At 40.2% G+C, this 19,583-nt stretch overlaps 1 protein-coding gene across 2 annotated transcripts in view; it reads right to left on the bottom strand.

The window, feature by feature from the left end:
* LOC105472448 (nuclear RNA export factor 2) overlaps nt 1-18,826 on the bottom strand; it is a 71,618-nt gene extending 52,792 nt beyond the window's left edge. Inside the window, exons 1-2 of one of the 2 annotated variants that reach the window (XM_071089908.1) lie at nt 18,678-18,826; nt 9,824-9,931 (exon numbers count right to left, since the gene is read on the bottom strand). The gene's annotated coding sequence lies outside the window, so the exon portion shown is untranslated. Of the gene's footprint in view, nt 1-9,823; nt 9,932-18,650 lie in introns of both variants that reach the window. The other variant, XM_071089907.1, reaches the window with a different exon arrangement.
* Between the last annotated feature and the right edge of the window lie 757 nt (nt 18,827-19,583).

Here is a 19,583-nt window from a genome sequence, read left to right as displayed (position 1 = left end):
CTCAAAGACCTAGAAGCAGGAATACCATTTGACCCAGTAATCCCATTACTGGGTATATATCCAAAGGAATATAAATCATACTATTATAAATATATATGCATGTGTATGTTCACTGCTGCCCTATTCACAATACCAAAGACAACGAATCAACCCAAATGGCCATCAATAACAGACTGGATACAGAAAATGTGGTACATATATACCATGGAATACTATGTAGCCAAAAAAAGGAGCAAGATCATGTCCTTTGCAGGGACATGGATGGAGCTGGAAACCATTAGCCTCAGCAAACTAACACAGGAACAGAAAACCAAACACCACATGTTCTCACTTAAAAGGGGTAGCTGAACAATGAGAACACATGGACACAGGCAGGGAAACGACACACAGTGGGACCTGTCAGGGAGACGGGGGGAGGGAGAACATCAGAATAAATAGCTTAATGCATGCGGGACTTAATACCTAGGTGATGGGCTGATAGGTGCAGCAAACCACGACACACGTTTACCTATATAACGAACCTGCACATCATGCACATGTATCCTAGAACTTAAAATAAAATGAAACAAAATTTAAAAACACATGAGAATTTTTAAAAAAGAAAAAGTTTTAGGCCTAAAAATGACATTAACTTCATGAAAGCAGAAATCCAAGAGTTCATATTTTTAAAGCGCTGTGAAGTGAAAGCAGAAATGTCAATGAAAGTGAAATTGACAATTAATAACTAGCCACATACAAAATTTTTTTTGAGACAGACTCTCACTCTGTTGCACAGGCTGGGGTGCAATGGCGTGATCTCGGCTCACCGCAACCTCCGCCTCCCGGGTTTCAAGCGATTGTCCTGCTTCAGCCTCCTGAGTAGTTGGGACTACAGGTGCCCGCCACCACACTTGACAATTTTTTTTTTTTTTTGGTAGAGACAGGGGTTTCACCAAGTTAGCCAGGCTGGTCTCGAACTCCTGATCTCAAGTGATGCGCCTTCCTCAGCTTTCCAAAGTGCTGGGATTACAGGCATGAGCCACCACGCCTGGCCGCCACATACAAATTTTACTTAAGATCAATGTAAATAACTATTGGATTAATAAGAAAATTCAAATTAAGAATATTTTACAAAGTCACAGTAATTTAGAGAAAGTCTTCTGACTGGAGTCAGGGGACTTGAATTTATCTAACTGCTTCTACCAATACTAGCTTAATGTTACAGAAAAACATCAATTATGGCCTTCTCCACTACTATTCACTAAAATAGAAGCTATTGTTTCAGAAAAGTGCTCAAAACATAAAAATGTCTTCAAATATTAATAAAGTAATCACATTCTAAAAATAATTATACCATATATTATTGCCAGAGAAGGTGGTGACATTCCAAATAAAACTAAATCCAGAAATTTCTCATGGGAAAAAAAAAAGAGAAGTATGAATACTTCTTGCCTTCTTCTCATCTTATTAATTGTGACACGGAGTAGACTTTTTTTCCCGTGACTTGGCAAATTTTGTTTCTCAGTTTCGAGTGTTGATCAGCTTCCACAATTTTATTCTTTGTTCCTTCTATGTCATGAATATCTCCAAGGAATCCTATAGTGTAAATTTTTTTTTTTGCAAGTGTCACTTTCACTGAGATATCTTAATCCTTTCCATCAAAACCGTTTTGCAATTTCCACTTCCAGCATTACTTTTTGTCATTTGTTTGCATGCTTTTGTCTTTGTTGGCCAATTACCTTTTTAAACTATCCAGTTCTTTGGTAAAATGTCATATGAGTGGTTCACTGGAAGACAAGGAGGAAACTCAGCTTCATTCTTGGCTGTTGATGCATGAAATAAATAATAGATACTCAGGGACCAAAGATGATTAGATTTTGAAAGAAAAGTGACATGACTGGTCACTGACCCTGATGCTCATCTATAATTTAAATAGTGATTTGTGGAGTGACACAAACAGAATTTGAAAGAAGTGACATGACTGGCCACCGATCATGATTCTCATCTGTTATTTCAGTAGCGATTTGTGGACTGAAGAGCCAGCAGCAATGTTTGGTCTTTATGTAGTTACTGACAGTTAGTTTACCATGGTAAGTGAAATTTGACCCATACTGTGAAGGGGCTGGTGTTATTTAACTAAATCACGGTAAATGACCTTAGTGCATGTCGGAACTGTGCAAAGGGAGGACTGTATGTAAAAATACGGTTGACCAATTTTTAATATTGACCTGGTATACGGCAATCTAGGTACACTCACTCATTAGTTCTAGGAGGTTTTTCATAAATTCCTAGAAATTTTATACATAGCCATCATGTCAGTAAATAGGGACACTTTTTCATGACTTCATTTGCAATCTGTGTGCCTTTTAGTACTTTCCTTTGCTTTATTGCACCGATTGGGTCTTCCAAGGAGGTATTCAATAGGAATGCTCAGAGTGATTGTCTTTGCCGCAGTGCTATCATTTCAACATGTTGAACAATGTAAACACATTAGTAATCTGTCTTCTTTTTTTTACTATGTCTTTGACCTGCAGTATCTTATCATTTAAACCCATAAACAATACAAATAAGTTATTAACTAGTTATTCTACATTTTTGTTTCTCACTAAAGTCTTGAATATACCACGTGCATTTTACAGTTACCGTATATCACATTTTGGAGTAGCCAAATTTCTAGTGCTCAGTAGCTACATGTGGCTAGTGTTTACTATACTGAACAGTGCAACTCTAGGGGAAGAGCAGAGGGAGCAAATACATATGGAATGATGTGTACCATGAAGGAAATGTACATGGTACATTTTAAAACAGCATGATGAAGTAAGGGAAGTAATGGGAGAGAAGTGGGATAAGTAAGGAGAGGGAAGAGAAAAACCTCTCAGAGGATGTAACATTTAAGCTATGGCCTGAGTCTTGATGAGCTATCCAACAGCATAAAGAGGCCAATGTGGTTTGAGCAGAGTATGCAACGGGCAAAGCAAAAAAAAAAAAAAAAAAAAAAAAAAAAAAAAAAATCTGGGATATAGATGGGTTAAATAACTTTCCCAAATCCCCTAAGAAAAGAGCGGGGAAACCGACAAATCATAGGAAGATCTGTACTGTGAGTGACGTCGTGTAGGGTCTTGTTTGCCTATTCAGTCTTAGCAGCAGGAACAGTACCTAGCTAATAACAGATCTTTGGTGAATCTGTGTGAAATAAGGGCAAACTGAGCCCCACGCTTCTGAGACCTAGGAAAGGAGATAGCAATATACTGATAAAGGCACCAGTAGGTAGTGGGCATAGTTTGTTTGTTGTTGTTTTTCATTTTAATTGCCAATGGTTTGTCATAAGCAGCCTAAGGCAATCATGAATACAAGAAGATTAAAGGACCTCAGTGAGTAATATTATTACTATTATTGGCTTCAGTAACCAGCATCTACTCCAGAAAAACATCCAGGAAAGGTTTCAATTGTCCTGACTTGCGTCAAGTACCCATAAGTGAACCGATCAGTGTGGACAGGGAAATGGTGTGCCACGACTGGGTCAGCCCATGTCACGTACCCAACACTGTGGTCAGTAACAAGGAGGAGGATGTAGAGGACAGTGAACAAGAGACCCACAGGACTTCGTAAAGTCTGCTGTTTCCTTCTTAGAGGTTTTCTTTTATAGAGGTCAGTTACACATCCAGTCTTCCTAACACCAGTTTCCTGGAATAGCAGAATTGTACATTATGTGTCTTTACAAATTGGGCTTCAGGCAAGAACACTCAAGTGTTTTAGTGGCCACACATCAGTGATGAAACAACTCCTTGTCCTGTGAAAATCACTCAGAGTGGGTGGTCTAGTTCACGTCGTTCTGTGGTACTGCCTGCAGCATCACCTTCAATGAGGCCTGCACTTCAGCAAGCTTGTATGTCCAAACTGCCATGAGAATGCCATTGTTCATAGCAATGGACAGGGACAGGATAAATCACGTGCTTCAACTCCATCAAGGCTGTTAAGTGCTGCAGAAGACTCGCGAGCATAGGCATTGTAATGGGGTTGAAGACAAAGCTAGAGACACAGAGGTAGGAACAGTGGTTCAGGGTTGGGATGACAACAGAGAAAGCAGAATCAGTTATCGGGCAGTTGTCTATCTCCAGATGCTGCAGGGCCCCTGAGACCATCTCCAGCAGAGCCTGGAATGGCTCAGAAACTTCCCAAGATATCTGATTGTTTGTCAGACTCAACAGTCTTAGGTGGGTAACCTGAGAGCTCTGGGATAGGACAGTGATGTCTCTGGTATAAAGTCCAGAGAAAGACACATACAGTGTACACAAATGAGATGGCAGGACTCTGTAGAGAGAAAAAAGGAAGGCATTTCTGAAGAATGAGGGTTGGATTAGAGCAAGCAGTCCTGAATTATAGATACTTATGACTCTAGAATAATCTGTATATTCATTGCAACAGCAGTTGACATTGTGAACTTTAGAGTCAGACTCAATAGATTTGTGACCCTAAGAAAGTTACTTTTCCACGCTGAGATAGTTTTTTAATCTTTCAAATGTGCACAACAGCGATTATTATAGAGGCTTGTGGGATAGATTAAGTGAAAAAGAATTTAACTTAGTGCCTACGGTATAATTAGCGTGTATCTAGTTCAGTTATTTGATGGGGATGGGTCTGGGAAAGCAGCCGACTGAGAATTCCCTTTGATGAATTTCCAAATGACAAGTTCTCCATTCCTGTCCTAAGCCTCGGGAAAACTACAGGAACAAAACGATCTGGCGGTATTACCTATTGTGACCAGCCCATGGGGATGTGCATCAGTGCTACAGCATCAGATATTTCTCCGACTGAATGCCTCCCTTTCCTCTCTAGAAGGCTACATACTCCAATAAAAGAAGGACTGCTGTCTTTTTCACCAATATGTCGACAGAGTTATCTTAGTGTCTGCACATGGTTGATTGACTGACTGACTGACTGGGCACAGCTGACTTTTCTAATCGTGTCTTTCTCCTCAGCATGAGGGACCACACTCTCTAGCTTGGCCAGTTTAAAACACCCAGTAGTGCCTGTGCTGATGTGGAAGGAGAAATAGCTTACAATGTGTTTAAGAATATCTAAGAATACTCACGACTGTAATCCCAGCACTCTGGGAGGACAAGGCGGGTGGATCACGAGGTCAGGAGATCGAGACCATCCTGGCTAACATGGTGAAACCCGTCTCTACTAAAAAATACAAAAAAATTAGCCGGACATGGTGGTGGGCGCCTGTAGTCCCAGCTACTAGGGAGGCTGAGGAAGGAGAATGGCATGAACCCGGGAGGCGGAACTTGCAGTGAGCCGAGATCGTGCCACTGCACCTCCAGCCTGGGCGGCAGAGCAATACTCCATCTCAAAAAAAAAAAAAAAAAAAAAGAATATCTAAGAATAGTCACAGTCCTTTGTTCATAATGGGGCATTCAGGGAACCCAGGTCCTTCCCCAACTTCTCACCCGAAAATTTTGTCCAGCTGATCTGTGAGGCAGAAGAAAGACAAGCTGAGTTCCTGGAGGTTGTTCATCTGCTCAAGATGAGTGAGAAGAGTTGAGAAGTTTCTCCCCTTACAGGATTTTAAAAAGATTTTAGACAGACCAAGTCTGTCCTGGTGGATCATCTGTGTCAAAAGGGCTTCACTCAAATAAGCCTGATCTACTTCCAGGTGATCAGTGCATCCCAGATCCAAAAACTACAGGACGCTTTTGTGGGCAGACACTTGAGGAATTTGCAAATCTGTGCAGCAGAGATACAAGGACCCAAGGCTCTGCTCAACTTTACCCAAAAGGAAAGAAAAGAACTGCCTTGTTCTCAAGGTACCATCAAGGGAAATGTCCACTAACAATCCCATGCATTCCCTGGATGGGCTGAGACTCACACTCTAAATGCACAATTTCCAGGCACCTAACACTTCGCTTGGCTTCTTCTATTTTCAGGATAGAGTGTTGAGAGTAAACACAAGACTGAAAACAAAACGAGAATGTGCTCCTGATCTCAGAGCACGTGGTTCTGCTGTCTGGGTCCTGCTTTAAATCCAGGACCTCCGTTTTGGCCGTCTGCAGGAAGAGGAAGAGACAGAATATGAAAGGTAGCCGATTTTAATATAACCCAGCAACATCAATGAGGGGAAGGAGGGACAAACCTTTATCTTCGCTCTTCACTCTGTAAACAATCTACCAACAAAGTTTTTTTCCGTACAAACTCAACATCTTTTACTGTTTTTCCCATCCTTCCTTCTCCTCCAATCCTCCCTAGTCTCAATGTCCATGTTGTTCTTCTATGTAATCATACCCAGTAGGTAAATCCATCAATAGTATTCTCAATCACCTCTATTCCATAATCACCTCTGTAAGACATTAGAGTCCTTGAGGTGACCCCAAGCGTTGGATCAACAACCTCACAGAGATCCTCGGCATTCACCATCAACTACGTTTGGGAGACTGTTAGGCCACCCCCTGCCTCAGGCTCCAGCATACCCTCCTGATGACTCACTACGTCTCTAGTGTACATAGGGTTACCAAGAGGAAGAGCTCTGGGCAGGGAAGATCTGCGGACCATCAATCGTGGCTCCCAAGATTTCATAGTGTGACTCCTGTACACTCAATGGTCCAACATGGAGACAATGGGAGGGCCAAATCCTCACCATGGCCTTCAATTTCATCTTCTGCCCACCTAAGAAGGCAGTGATGAACAATGGAACAAAGAGGTCTCATGGGAGCTCCTCAAGAGCATGGATAGCTGCAGGCTCATCACTCAGCCGACTCCATGCAGCAAGCTCTAGCAGTGTGGCTGGCACCTTTTGGTCCATCGACATGAACCTGCTTTAGGGTGAGGAACATTCACATATCCTGAGAGGATTTTCACAGTCTCTTGCCTGCCACCAAAGATAGCAATAAATGAAATATGTATTGAACAAGTATATGGTGAATCAAACAACCACTTCAAGAGACCTCTACTATTGACATGGAATAGAAATAGACTTGTATGTGTGTATAAATGTCTCTGTGTGTGTCTGTCTGTCTGTGTGTGTATACACACACATATATATTTAGATAAGATAAAATGCCATTTGAAATCAGCTGTAAGTCAACAGAAGGCAATGTCGACCACCCAGGCACCTGCCTCCCAATGTTTCGTGTCAAAAGGATATAAACCAATCAGAAAGGAAGAGGTAAATCTATACAGAAGCCACATCCTCATCGTTACTTAGAAACAGATAATGCCAAATCTTTAGTAGTGAGTAAAAGGAGAAAAAGCATGAAATCCCAGCACATGATCTGTCATGCTCCCATCACTAGGCTTTGTGGCAAGCAGAGACAGACCCAGAAAAGCTGCAAGAGACACAGAGAAAGGAAGAGGCTAGGGGCCTAAAGTTGATCCGAAACTACAGTTAAAATGACTGAGCCCAGACTAAGTCTAAAAAATACCAAAAAGGTGTCCCAGATAATAAGAGCAGGGACTATAGGGAAGAACCCCTAAAATATGTGTAATTTAAAGAGGTAGAGATGATCTTAGAATGCAGTCTTTGGGTTGGGTGCAGTGGCTCACGCCTGTAATCCCATCACTTTGGGAGGCCCGAGGCAGGAGGATCACTGAGTCCGGGAGTTTCAGACCAGCCTAGGCAATATAGTGAGACCTCGTCTCTATGAAAACTCAAAACAGCGGCCGAGTGTGGTGTTGTGCGCCTGTGGTCCAAGCTACTCGTGAGGCTGAGGTGGGAGGATCGCTGGAGCCCAGGAGGCAGAAGGTGCAGTGAGCCGAGATCACACCCCTGCACTCCAGCCTGGGAGACAGAGCGAGACTCTATCTCAAAACAAACAAACAAACAAACAAACAAACAAACAAACGTAGCCTTTGAAATGCACAGCTTCTGGGGAAGAGTAGGGGTGGCAAACGGAAAGGGAGAAGCATGCTTTGCCACTTTGGTAATGATGGGGAAGGAAACAAAAGGGGAAAATGAAGAATCTTACAAGACATAAGAGAACCACAGAATCAGAGCACTCGTAACTTCTTTGTCCACTACCAAAACAAGCAAGCGAAATCAGTAAATTTAAGGCCTGAATTTTTCTACACTGACAGAAAATAACACCATTAAAATAGGAATCTGGTAAAACAAGCCAATATCATAAAAATGAACAAAAGGAATGATAATTCCTTACAAAAACATTCCAGAAAGAGTAAAAGAGCAGAAGACAAAATTTCACACATATTAAACAACCATGAAACAGAAGGAAACTGTACGTCAACCTTCCAGACAGAATTACTTCCATTCAAACAAGCATTTGAGGATATAAAACCTGCCTTGAATTAGAATATTATTTAAAATTCTAAACTCAGAAATGGGCTTAGAAAAAAGTCTGAAGTAATGATTTGATATCCAGCTCAGCTGATCCTTCACAAGTATCACAGCTTATAGAAAAGCAGACAGGAACTTAGGAAATTACGTGCCCATCAGCCCTTCCTGAGTACTCCACTAGAGCAAGGGTCTGCAAACTATGGCCCATTGGCTGGAATATTTACTATATGGCTCTTTACAGAAAACGTTTGCTAACTTATATTCTAAAGGATAAACTGGGATTGTGATTCCACAGGTAATGACAGGAAAATCTTCCCTACGACATCTGATGGCGAGCATTTGGTATCTAATACTAAAATAAAGGTGGAGCAAGGAAAACGACTAATGTGCATTTATTTTATATTGTGGAAAAAAGAAATAGTGCAAGTAAAATAAGAGAAGTGAGAGAGAGAGAGAGGAAAAAAAAAGAAAAGAAACTTTTTTTTTTTTTCATAAGGCAGTAGACGAGTGTTAAAAGGAGATTGGGGGTTAAAAACAAACTAGTGGACCAGAGAGTAAAATGTTCAATAAGAAAGCAGGTGCTAAAAATAATTTTTTTAACGTCAAAGTTTACATGCCAACGTTAAAATTGAAAATTCACAGTGAAGATATAATACTTAGGAATATTTATGCACCAAATAACATAGCAACCACCTTTGTAATGCCAAAAGGTATGGAGACATGGAAGCACAGTAATAATAGGAGATTTAATACATGGCAAGTCTCAGTACAAGGCAACTCCAGTGGTACAATAAAGAGACGTATACCGAAAATGTAAACAACACAATTAATAAGATACATTGTGTGTTTGTATACACACATAGGCATACATACACACACATAAATCTATACCTTGGAAATAAAGAATATACCACCTTGTCAAAAGCTGATGGCACGTTAACAAAACGTGATCAAATTACCTCACTAATTTCCATAAAGTAGAAATATTACAACCAACCCTCTGCAATCACGATGCAACAAAAGTAGAACTTACTAACACAAACTGAAAGCAGAAAGGATCTTCTGCCTGGAAAAAATGTTAAGCCTTCTATTAAGCAAATGTCGAGATAAAGAGGAGATGCAAACTGAAGTTACAGAAATATTTAAGAAGAGTGACAATGAGAGCTTACATATGAGAATCTGTAGAAGATATTTAAAGCACTGATTGGAAGCAGATTCAGAGCACTAAATACTCTCATCAGTGAAAATGAACGAAAATTAAATAAAGTAAAGCATTGCCTCAAAAATCTAATAAAAGAACAACCCAGGAAACCAAAATAAACACAAATAAAGAAATAACATAAAATCAGAAATTGCCGGGTTTGGTGGCTCACACCTGTAATCCAACCACTTTGAGAGGCTGAGACGGGAGGATCTCTTGAGGCCAGGAGTTTGAGACCAGCCTGGGCAACATAGGGAGACCCTGCCTCTACAGTAATAATAATAATAATAATAATAATAATAACAATGATTCATTAGCTGGGCATGATGGAACATGCCTGTAGTCCTACTTACTGAGGAGGCGGAGGTGGGAAGATTGCTTGAGTCCAAGAGCTCAAGGCTACAGTGAGCTATGATCACAACGCTGCACTCCAGACTGAGTGATCCAGGGAGACTCGGTCACTAAAATGAATGAATGAATGAATGAATGAATGAATAAATAAATAAGCAGACATTAATAAGATACATAGTAGAAAAACAATGTGTGTATATTTATTAAATCAAAATCCTATTTTTTTAATTGGACAAACTCACTAGCTAGACTAATGAAGGAAGAAAGGGAGAGAGCACAAATATGCAAAATAATAAATGACAAATGATAATCATTTAAACAGAAAAGATTAGGTTACTTTTCAAACCTGTATATAAAGAAATCAAAAATACACATGAAATAAATAATTTCCTAGGAAAATACAGATTATCAAGATTTTTACTCTAATGCTGGAAGGCTTAAATTGGCCAATTTTCACAGAAAAAAAAAAATAGAAAAAGTTATTAAGGAATAACTCCCAAGGAGCACCTGGCTCAGATGCTACTACAGGTGAATTCTACTGAACCGTCAAAGATCAGATAGTACCACAGTGCCAATGCTCTATAAATTATTCAACAGCATTATAAAGGAAATTTTCATAACTCCCTTTACGAAGCAAGTGCGACATGGATAGATAAGTGTAGATGCAAAAATGCTAGATAAAATATTAGCAAACAGCATCCAACAACACATTTGAAAAATCATAATATACTTTGGCAAAGTGGGATTTCTCCCATCAATACAGATTAGTTCAATATTAGAAAGTACCTTGATATCACCCACCATATTAATACACTTAAAGACAAATATCATATGGTTATCACCGCAGATGTTGAAAAACCTTTGGAAAAATTCAATTCCTCTTTCTGTTAAAAAATAGAAAAGCCTTAAGAAAATAGGGACCACGGGATGCTTTCTTAACATGATAAAACATATATACCTAAGTCCTAATGCTAGCAACTCATTTAATGGGGTTGCTGGGGGACACTCAAAGTTTTCCCCTGGGATCAGGAACAAGGAAAGCATGCCTACTACCTCACACCTATTCAATCTTGTATTACAAGTATTAGTCAATTGACTAGAGAAATCGATCATTTTCCTAGGAATGAATAAGAAGAACTAAAAAGCACAGCAAAGAAAACAATCAAGAAAATGAAATGGCAACTTACACATTGGGAAAAAAAAATACTTGCAAACCACATATATGAACAAGGAGTTAATATCCAAATTTTGTAAGGAAATCACACAACTCCATAGCAGAAAAGCAATCAAATTTAATCAATGGGCAAAGGACCTGAATAGACATTTCTCCAAAGAAGACATACATAATGACTAACAGGTATATGAAAAAGTGCTCAACATCATTAATCATCAGGAAAATGCAGATAAAAGCTACTATGAGGCAACACCATACAACCATTAGGATAGCTATTATCAAAAAGTCAAGAGATGGCAAACATTACCGAGTCTGTGGAGAAAAGGGAACCCTTGTACACTGTTGATGGGAATGTAGATAGGGACAACCATTATGGAAAACAGTATGGAGGTACCTAATAGATTCTTTTTTCTGTTTTAGAAATAAAATGGTCGTTCTAGATTTTTCTATTTTACAAAAAAAAAAAAAATATGGTAGTGAAAAACAGAACTATCATACGACCCAACAACTCCTTTGCTGGGTATCTACTCAAAGGAAATAAAATAACCACCTTTTAAAAGCAGCTGATCTTTGAAAAGTATCTGAACTCCCATGTTCACTGCAGCATTAATCACAATAGCCAAGATATGGAAACAATCTAGGTGTCCATCAAGGGACGGACGGATACAGAAACTGTGTTGTATATATACACTTAAAAAGGAGATCTTGCCATTTGCCAAAACATGGATGAATCTGGAGGACATTATGCCATAACAATGAAATAATAGTGAAATAATCCAGATACAGAAAGAGAAATATTGCATGATCTCACTTATATGTGAAATCTTAAAAAATGAAAGTAAAATAAAACTCAAATATACAGAGACACAGAATAAAGCAGTGGTTATCAGGGTCGGGGTGGGGCGGAGGGGATGGGAGGAGGAAAGGGGAAGATGTAGGTAAGAGGATGCAAAGTAGCAGATATATAGGATGAAAGAGACTAGAGATCTAGTGCACAACATGCTGGAATACAGTTTATACAATTGTACTATTAAATGCAATGTGGGATTTCTGCTAAATGAATAGATTTTAGATACGATGTGGGATTTCGGCTAAATGAATAGATTTTAGCACCTCCTGCTACCAAAACCAAAAATGGGTAACTATGTGACATAATGGGTATGTTAATTTGTTCCACTATAGTAACTATTTTACTATCTATATGTGTCCCATAACACCATGTTGTATACCTTAGATATACACAATAAAACTTACTTTTTACAAAGAAAAGTAAAGCCATCTCTATGTGCGGATGATATTATAGTATACCTGAAAACCCCTATAGAAACAATGATAAATCAACTGAACCAGTAAAAGAAGTCAGTAAGGTAGCAAAGTATAAAATTAACATACAAAAAAATCAGCAGTCTTTTAATACACACACAAAAAATAAGCAGCTGGAGGACGCATTCACAGACAAGGCCCCGTATACACTAGCAACAAGGATTTAAGTTTAGGAATAAACTTGGTAACAACATGTATACAAGAAAAATTGTAAAATATGCCTGAATGACACCACGGGAGACTTGAACAAATGGAAACACATACGCTGTCTGAGACGGTCTGAATGTCTGTGTACCCCCAAAATTACTATCTTGAAATCTCTACCCGCAAGGTGATACCATTAGGAGGTGGGGCCTTTTGAGAGGTGACTGGGTCATGAGGGTGGAGCCCTTATGAATGGGATTAGTTCTCTCATAAAAGAGGCTCCAGAGAGCTGCCTTGTCCCTTCCACCATGTTGAGGAAACAATTAGAAAGCACCATCGATGAGGAAGAGGGCCCTCACCAGACATCAAATCAGCCAGCATCTTTATCTTGAACTTGTCAGTCTCCAGAACTGCAAGAAATAAATTTCTGTCATTTATAAACAACCTAGTCTACGGTATTCTGTAACAGCAGTCCAAACAGACTAAATCACTGTCCTAGATGGAATAATTCGGCATTAAAAAGATGTCAGTTCTTCCTCAATTGGCGTATAAATTTAATTCAGCCTCAGAAATGCCAGCACACATTTTTATGCATTTAGGAAAATTGATAATAAAGTTAATATACTTTTTGAAAACATGCAAGCATAGCCAGGAAACATGTGAAAAAGAAAATCTATGAGAGGGGACTTATGATACCAGCCAGAAAAGCACACTATAAAGCCCCTGTAATTATGACATTGTGGCACTGGTGCAAGAATAGACTAACAGCCCAGTGGACTAGAATAGAAAACTCAGAAATACAACCAAATCGTATGAAAGTTAGTACATGATAAAGATGGTATATAAACTCTCTAGGGCAAAGATGGACATTTAATAAATGGTCCTGGAACAACTGAGACGTCCAGAAAAATAAAGGTAGATCCACATAACACAGCGTACACAAGAATAAACTGCAAATAGGTTAGGGATCTAAACATAACAAATGAAACCATGTAAGTTCTTGAAGAAAACATGGCAGTGGTCGGGGAAGGAGGGGTGGCTCACGCCTGTAATCCCAGCACTTTGGGAGGCTGAGGCGGGTGGATCGCCTGAGGTCAGGAGTTTGAGACCAGCCTGGCCAACATGGTGAAACCCCGACTCTACTAAAAATACAAAAATTAGCCGGGCGAGGTGGCAGGCGCTTGTAATCCCAGCTACTCGGGAGGCTGAGACAGGAGAATTGCTTGAACCTGGAAGGCAGAGGTTGCAGTGAGCCGAGATCGCGCCACTGCACTCCAGCCTGGACGACAGAGCGAGACTCCATATCAACCAAAGAAAAGAAAGAAAAAGAAAAGAAAAGAAAACATGGCAGAACCCCAGTGTAGGGAAAGGCCTTCTAACTAAGATTCAAATTCCGGAGGCAATGAAAGAAGAAAATAGTCTATTGATTTGACCACATAAGGATAAATGAAAGTGATGCAAATGCTTCATAAATATATCAAAGAGCAACTGACGAATTGGTATAAAGTACTTGCAGCATATATCACAGACAACTGGATAACATTCCAAATATATAGAGAACTCTTAAACATTGAGGGATGAAGGACCACAACAGCAATAAAAATATGGGGGAAATATATGAACAGATAATTCCAACAAAAAGTATAAAAACAGTCCTCAACATATGATAAGTGTCAAAACTTACTCACAAATGTAGACAAAGGTACATCACAGAAACAGTGAGATACCATTTCTCACCTAACCTGTAGAAAAAAGTTTCAAAACTAAGGCGACGTGTTCTGTTAGTGAGGCTGTGGGCAAACTGTCATTCTCTTATATTGCTAATGGAAACGAAAACCAGTACAATCCTTCTGGAGAGAAACTTGGAAACACCTGAGAAAACTACATGTGCACTTAACTTTTGGCCCAAAAATCCTATTAGTGGGAATATACCTTGAAGGTACATTTCTACCAATACAAAATAAAATAAAATAAAATAAAAATCATGTCCAGGTTTATTCGCGGGAGCAATGTCTGTAACTGTAAAATCTTGGAAGGAATTTAAAAGCCCATACAGGCCAGGCACCACGGCTCATGCCCGTATTCTCAGCACTTGGGAGACCAAGGCGGGAGGATCACTGGAGGCCAGGAGATCCAGACCAGTCTGGGCAACATAGCAAGGCCCTGTATTTACAAAAAAAAAAAAAAAAAGTCTTTATTTAGCCAGGCATGGTGGCACACACCTGTAGTCTTAGCCACTTGGGAGGCTGAGACAGTTGTGAATTGCTTGAGCCCAGGAGTTTGAGGTTACCATGGGCTATGATTGTGCCACTGCACTTCAGTCAGCCTGGATTATAGAGCGACACCTGGTTTCTATATTAAAAACCAAATGCCCAAATGTAGGTGAGTGGTTGAATAAACTATGTGTGGTACAGCCACACAATGGAGTACAATGCAGCTGTAAAAAGGAACGATGAAGATCTCTGTGAAACAATATGGAGTGATTTCCAAGAATGCTGTTAAGTAGGAAAGGCAAAGTGCAAAGGAACATGTATAGTATGCTATCCTTCGTGTAAGAAGGGAATATTAGAAAACGTGTATGTATTTGCTCATTTGGGCAAAATAAATACAGGAAAATTTAAACCGGAAACCGAAGGGTTGATTACCCTACAGGGAGGGCCAGAGAAAGAAGTGGAAAGAAATGGGGAATGGGAACAGGGTAGAAGGGATGACGAAGGAGTGACACTTCCCCAAGTATAGGTTTTTGTATACCCCTGACTCTTTGGATCATAGTAATGTTGCACATACCCAAAATATAAATAAAAAATTAAAATCAACCAGGATATTGGGGTGAGGGTACCCCAAATCAAACAGAAACAGGTTCAACTAACAATATTACAAATGTGTGTCTTAACCACCCTGAAGGAGACAGGAAGAAAAGATCTAAGATACATAACTTTGGATAGCAGTATTTTGACCATATCCTCTAAGGCCAAAGACAAAAACAACTGTACAAAAATATAAGTTATTAATATGTTTGCAACAGGGGCATTTGTTAGCAATTCAGATGCTACTTTATGTATCTACTGACCAGAAATAAACAGGTATATAAACTATCTGATAATGAAAGCCAGGTCGGAGAACGAATCGACCAGAAAGTCTAGAATGACTGGAATTGAAAGTATCAATACAAGCTCCTGGCTTTTAATAGTTATACATACAGATAGATACCAAAATAAATGTACATGTGTCTATAGGCATGGGTATATACATACATTATTTCCTACCCCTTTCCATAGAGAGCCTTAGCGGCAATGAAACGCCATTAATAATGAACGCACACCAAGATACTGGTTGGTAAATGTCATTCCCCATGAAAGGGAACCAGGGCTCCTTGTAGAAGTTGTTTTAATCCAGGGCTATAAGGGGTGTGTGTGTGTGTGAGGCGAGGGGGGCACGCACATGATGAATCTGAACATCTTATAGTGCCAGAAAAAGGTACCAAAAAAGGATAGGGTCATATCAAAAGACCACAGAACCAACCAAAATGAGCTCCCAATGGCCAAGGCTAGAAGAGTTCAAGGAACAAAATAATGATATAATTAGATTAAATTTTTATTTTAATTTATTTCAAGTTCCGGGATACAAGTGCAGGATGTGTAGGTTCATTATATAGGTAAACCTGCGCCCTGGTGGTTTGCTGCACCCATCAACCCGTCACCTGGGTATTAAGCCCGGTATGTATAACATAATTATTCAAGAGCCCATACTGAGATAAATAAGTTGAAGAAATAAGTAAATGAGGGAGTAAAGACAGCTCTTCCTTACAGAAGAATTCCAGTTAAAAAATGTAGCAGAAATTAGGACAACAGAAAATCACCATTAGGTAATATTTGCTGTAGGCAAGATCCCTAGACAGATTTTAACAGTAGTGGGTCAAAGTCTGCAAAGAAACAGGAATATAAGAAGATCTATTGTGTTTCTTCTTAAAGAACTTTTCATACTATATTTATTACTAACAAAGAAGAAAATAGTAGCATTTCACTGGGGCAAGATAACTCCCACCCCTTTAACCAAGTGATCAAGGTGAACACCACCAGTAACACAAATTATGGATGTCATGTACCCGATATGATCCACACAGAAGGAAACAAAATCATGTTTGCGGTAATGTGGCATAAGACCTAAAATTAGAGGCCCAATTAGATGGATGCCTTGACATCTGGGGAAGAACAGGAGGACCCTGAATGGCCTCACCACAGGTTATTTTCCCTATTGGGTTCCCAGGGAGAAAGGCCCCCTAGCCAAAGTACCCTCCTTATTATTGTGTTGAATAGACACAGTGCCTGCTTATCTCTGGGTGGCATGTTTCAGGTCCCCACCAGCCTGCAGAATTATTCAAACAAGCCAGTCGTCCTCCTCTGAACCAACGGTCACTTCATCCTCTGGTTACTACAAAGACTTCCCCCTGAAAGCCCCTGCTTGTTCACTGTCTTCCAGAGTGTGACACCGTGTGGCTCTACCTGGCGTGAGGTGCCCTCCTCTCTCCGGCTGTGAGTAAATGTTACTAATAAATTGCTGTGGATTCCATCTGCCCAGTATAGGGTACCATGTGTTCAGTCACCCCCATAACACTAGGGTGGGAATCCCTCCCTCACCACTGGGAAAGGGAGGAGAATAAAACAGGTGTGCTTGCTACAAATGCACAACTTCAATCTAATCATAAGAAAACATGAGACAAACACAAATTGAGAGACATTCCACAAAACACCTGACTGGTATCTCCGAAAGTGTCAGGGCTGTGAAAGACCAATAAAGATTAAGGAAATGTCAGCCTGGAGGATTCTAAGGAGAAATGAGGACCAAATGCAATGAAGTGTCCTGAATAAGATCCTAGAATAGAAAAAGGACATCAGTGAGATAACTGGTGAAATTCGCATAAAATCTGTAGATTAGTTAATAGTTATAACATCAACGTTAAATAATATGTAATGTTATATAAATGTATATAATTATACATTTATATAATTATACATTTATATACATATATAATTATATGTATATGCATATATACATATACAATTACAATTATACAATGTTATATAAATGTAATAACATCAATGTTAACTTTTGGTAATTAGCATCGATGTAGTACTGTTAATTAGTACATCAATGTAATGTAGTAATTAGTTTTGGTAATTTTTCTATGGTTGTATAAGATGTTAACATGACGGAAATCCAGGCGAGGGCTCTCTGTATAATCATTTTTGTAACTTTTCTGTAAGTCTAAAATTATTTCAGAGTAAAGAATTTTAAAAGACAGAATCAGTGGCTAAAGGGCTGGCAACCTATAAACCACGCTGCTTAACAATAACCACCTGAAACATAGTTAGAAGGATGCATACAAACAGGGATACATGCTCATACCACATCATTCATTAAAAAGGTTATAAGAGATGAAAGCCCAGTGATCTTCAACACATAGGTGAATATGTATTTACTCTTCGGATGAGGAAAGCATTTTTAAGTATAAAAGGCATGAAATACAATAGAAAGAAAAATATCTATACAATCCAATATTTACAATTTAAAGCCCACCATATCAAAATTAACCAGAAACAAAACTAAGATGCAAAAGAGAAATACAACTTTTTGAAGAAGAGAAAACCTGCCTGAGGAATTGTAAAGAGAGAGCAAGAAGTGATTAGCCATACAATTGAAGCTAATCACACGTGAAGATAAGGGACACATAGAGAGTGGAGTGGAGAGTGGACCACTGAGCAATCCAGCTGGATTTGCCTTTCCTATTAATCCCTAAACCTTGACCCTAGGTAATGTAGGCCAAAATAGGCCTAATTTATAGAAAATTTACAGAAGGGCCGGGCGTGGTGGCTCACGCCTGTAATCATAGCACTTTGGGAGGCCGAGGTGGGGGGATCACCTGGGGTCGGCAGTTGGAGACCAGCCTAACCAATATGAAGAAAGCCCCTCTCTACTAAAAATACAAAAATTAGCCTGGCATGATGGCGCGTGCCTGTAGTCCCAGGTACTTGGGAGGCTGAGGCAGGAGAATCGCTTGAACCCGGGAGGTGGAGGTTGTGGTGAGCCGAGATCGCGACATCGCGCTCCAGCCTGGGCAACGAGAGCCAAACTCCGTCTCAAAAAGAAAAGAAAAGAAAATTTATAGAAAAGATATTGTTGTAATTTACCTAACTGGAAGAAGACTTGGAACCAACCTGGGAGCTACACTTCCTCTCAGAATCTTGCCACAAACAAGACGCAATCTTGTGACTGGGGCCCAGCGTCCTAAGGGTTCCTTCTCGAAGCAGTGGGGAGAGGACTTCAATTGGCTCAGCTTGATCAGGTGACATCCTTTGGCCAATCAGCTCTATACTGGGAGGTGGAGCCAGGCTCCTGTCCCTCCCTCTCCTGGAGCTGGCGGGAAGGGGAGCTGGCGGGAAGGGGAGCAGCGAAGGAGATGGCGGAGAAAGCAAGGGTGGGAAAGTGGGAGGGGCGGGAAGGATTGTGGGACAGCGGGGTGGGAGTGTGTGAGGTGGAAAGGGAGGGGTGCTCTGATTATAAGCCTGCCCCACCCGCTGATTTCGTCTTAGGTGAAAAGTGAGGCACAATTCCATTGTGCACGGCCTGGGTACTGACCAGCCAGGGTTTCTTTCCTTTTTCTTTTCTTTCTTTCTTTCTTTCTTTCTTTTTTTTTTTTTTTTTTTTTTTTTTTGAGATGGAGGATGGAGTCCTGATGCCCAGGCTGGAGTGCGTTGGCGGGATCCCATCTCATGCAACCTCTGCTTCCCGGGTTCAAGCGATTCTGCTACATCAGCCTCCCGAGTAACTGGTATTACAGGCGCCTGCCACCACGCCCGGCTAGTTTTTCTATTCTCAGTGGAGACGGGGTTTTACCATGTTAGCCAGGATGGTCTCGCTCTCTTGACCTCGTAATCCGCCCGACTCGGCCTCCCAAAGTGCTGGGATTACAGGCGTGAGCCACCGCGCCCGGCCCCAGCGAGGGTTTCTACCAGGCCACGTCTCAACACAGGCAGTTAAAAGCTCAAATTTAGTGGACGTGTAGCAGGAGATGTGTACTTTAAAAACCCGTGGCCACTTGATGGCAAAAGGCTGTCAGATAT

Source organism: Macaca nemestrina, unplaced genomic scaffold, assembly GCF_043159975.1.
Source record: "Macaca nemestrina isolate mMacNem1 unplaced genomic scaffold, mMacNem.hap1 Scaffold_148, whole genome shotgun sequence".
NCBI lineage: Eukaryota > Metazoa > Chordata > Mammalia > Primates > Cercopithecidae > Macaca > Macaca nemestrina.
Note: the sequence above shows the minus strand (reverse complement) of the source record. Positions and strands in the feature narration are given on the sequence as shown.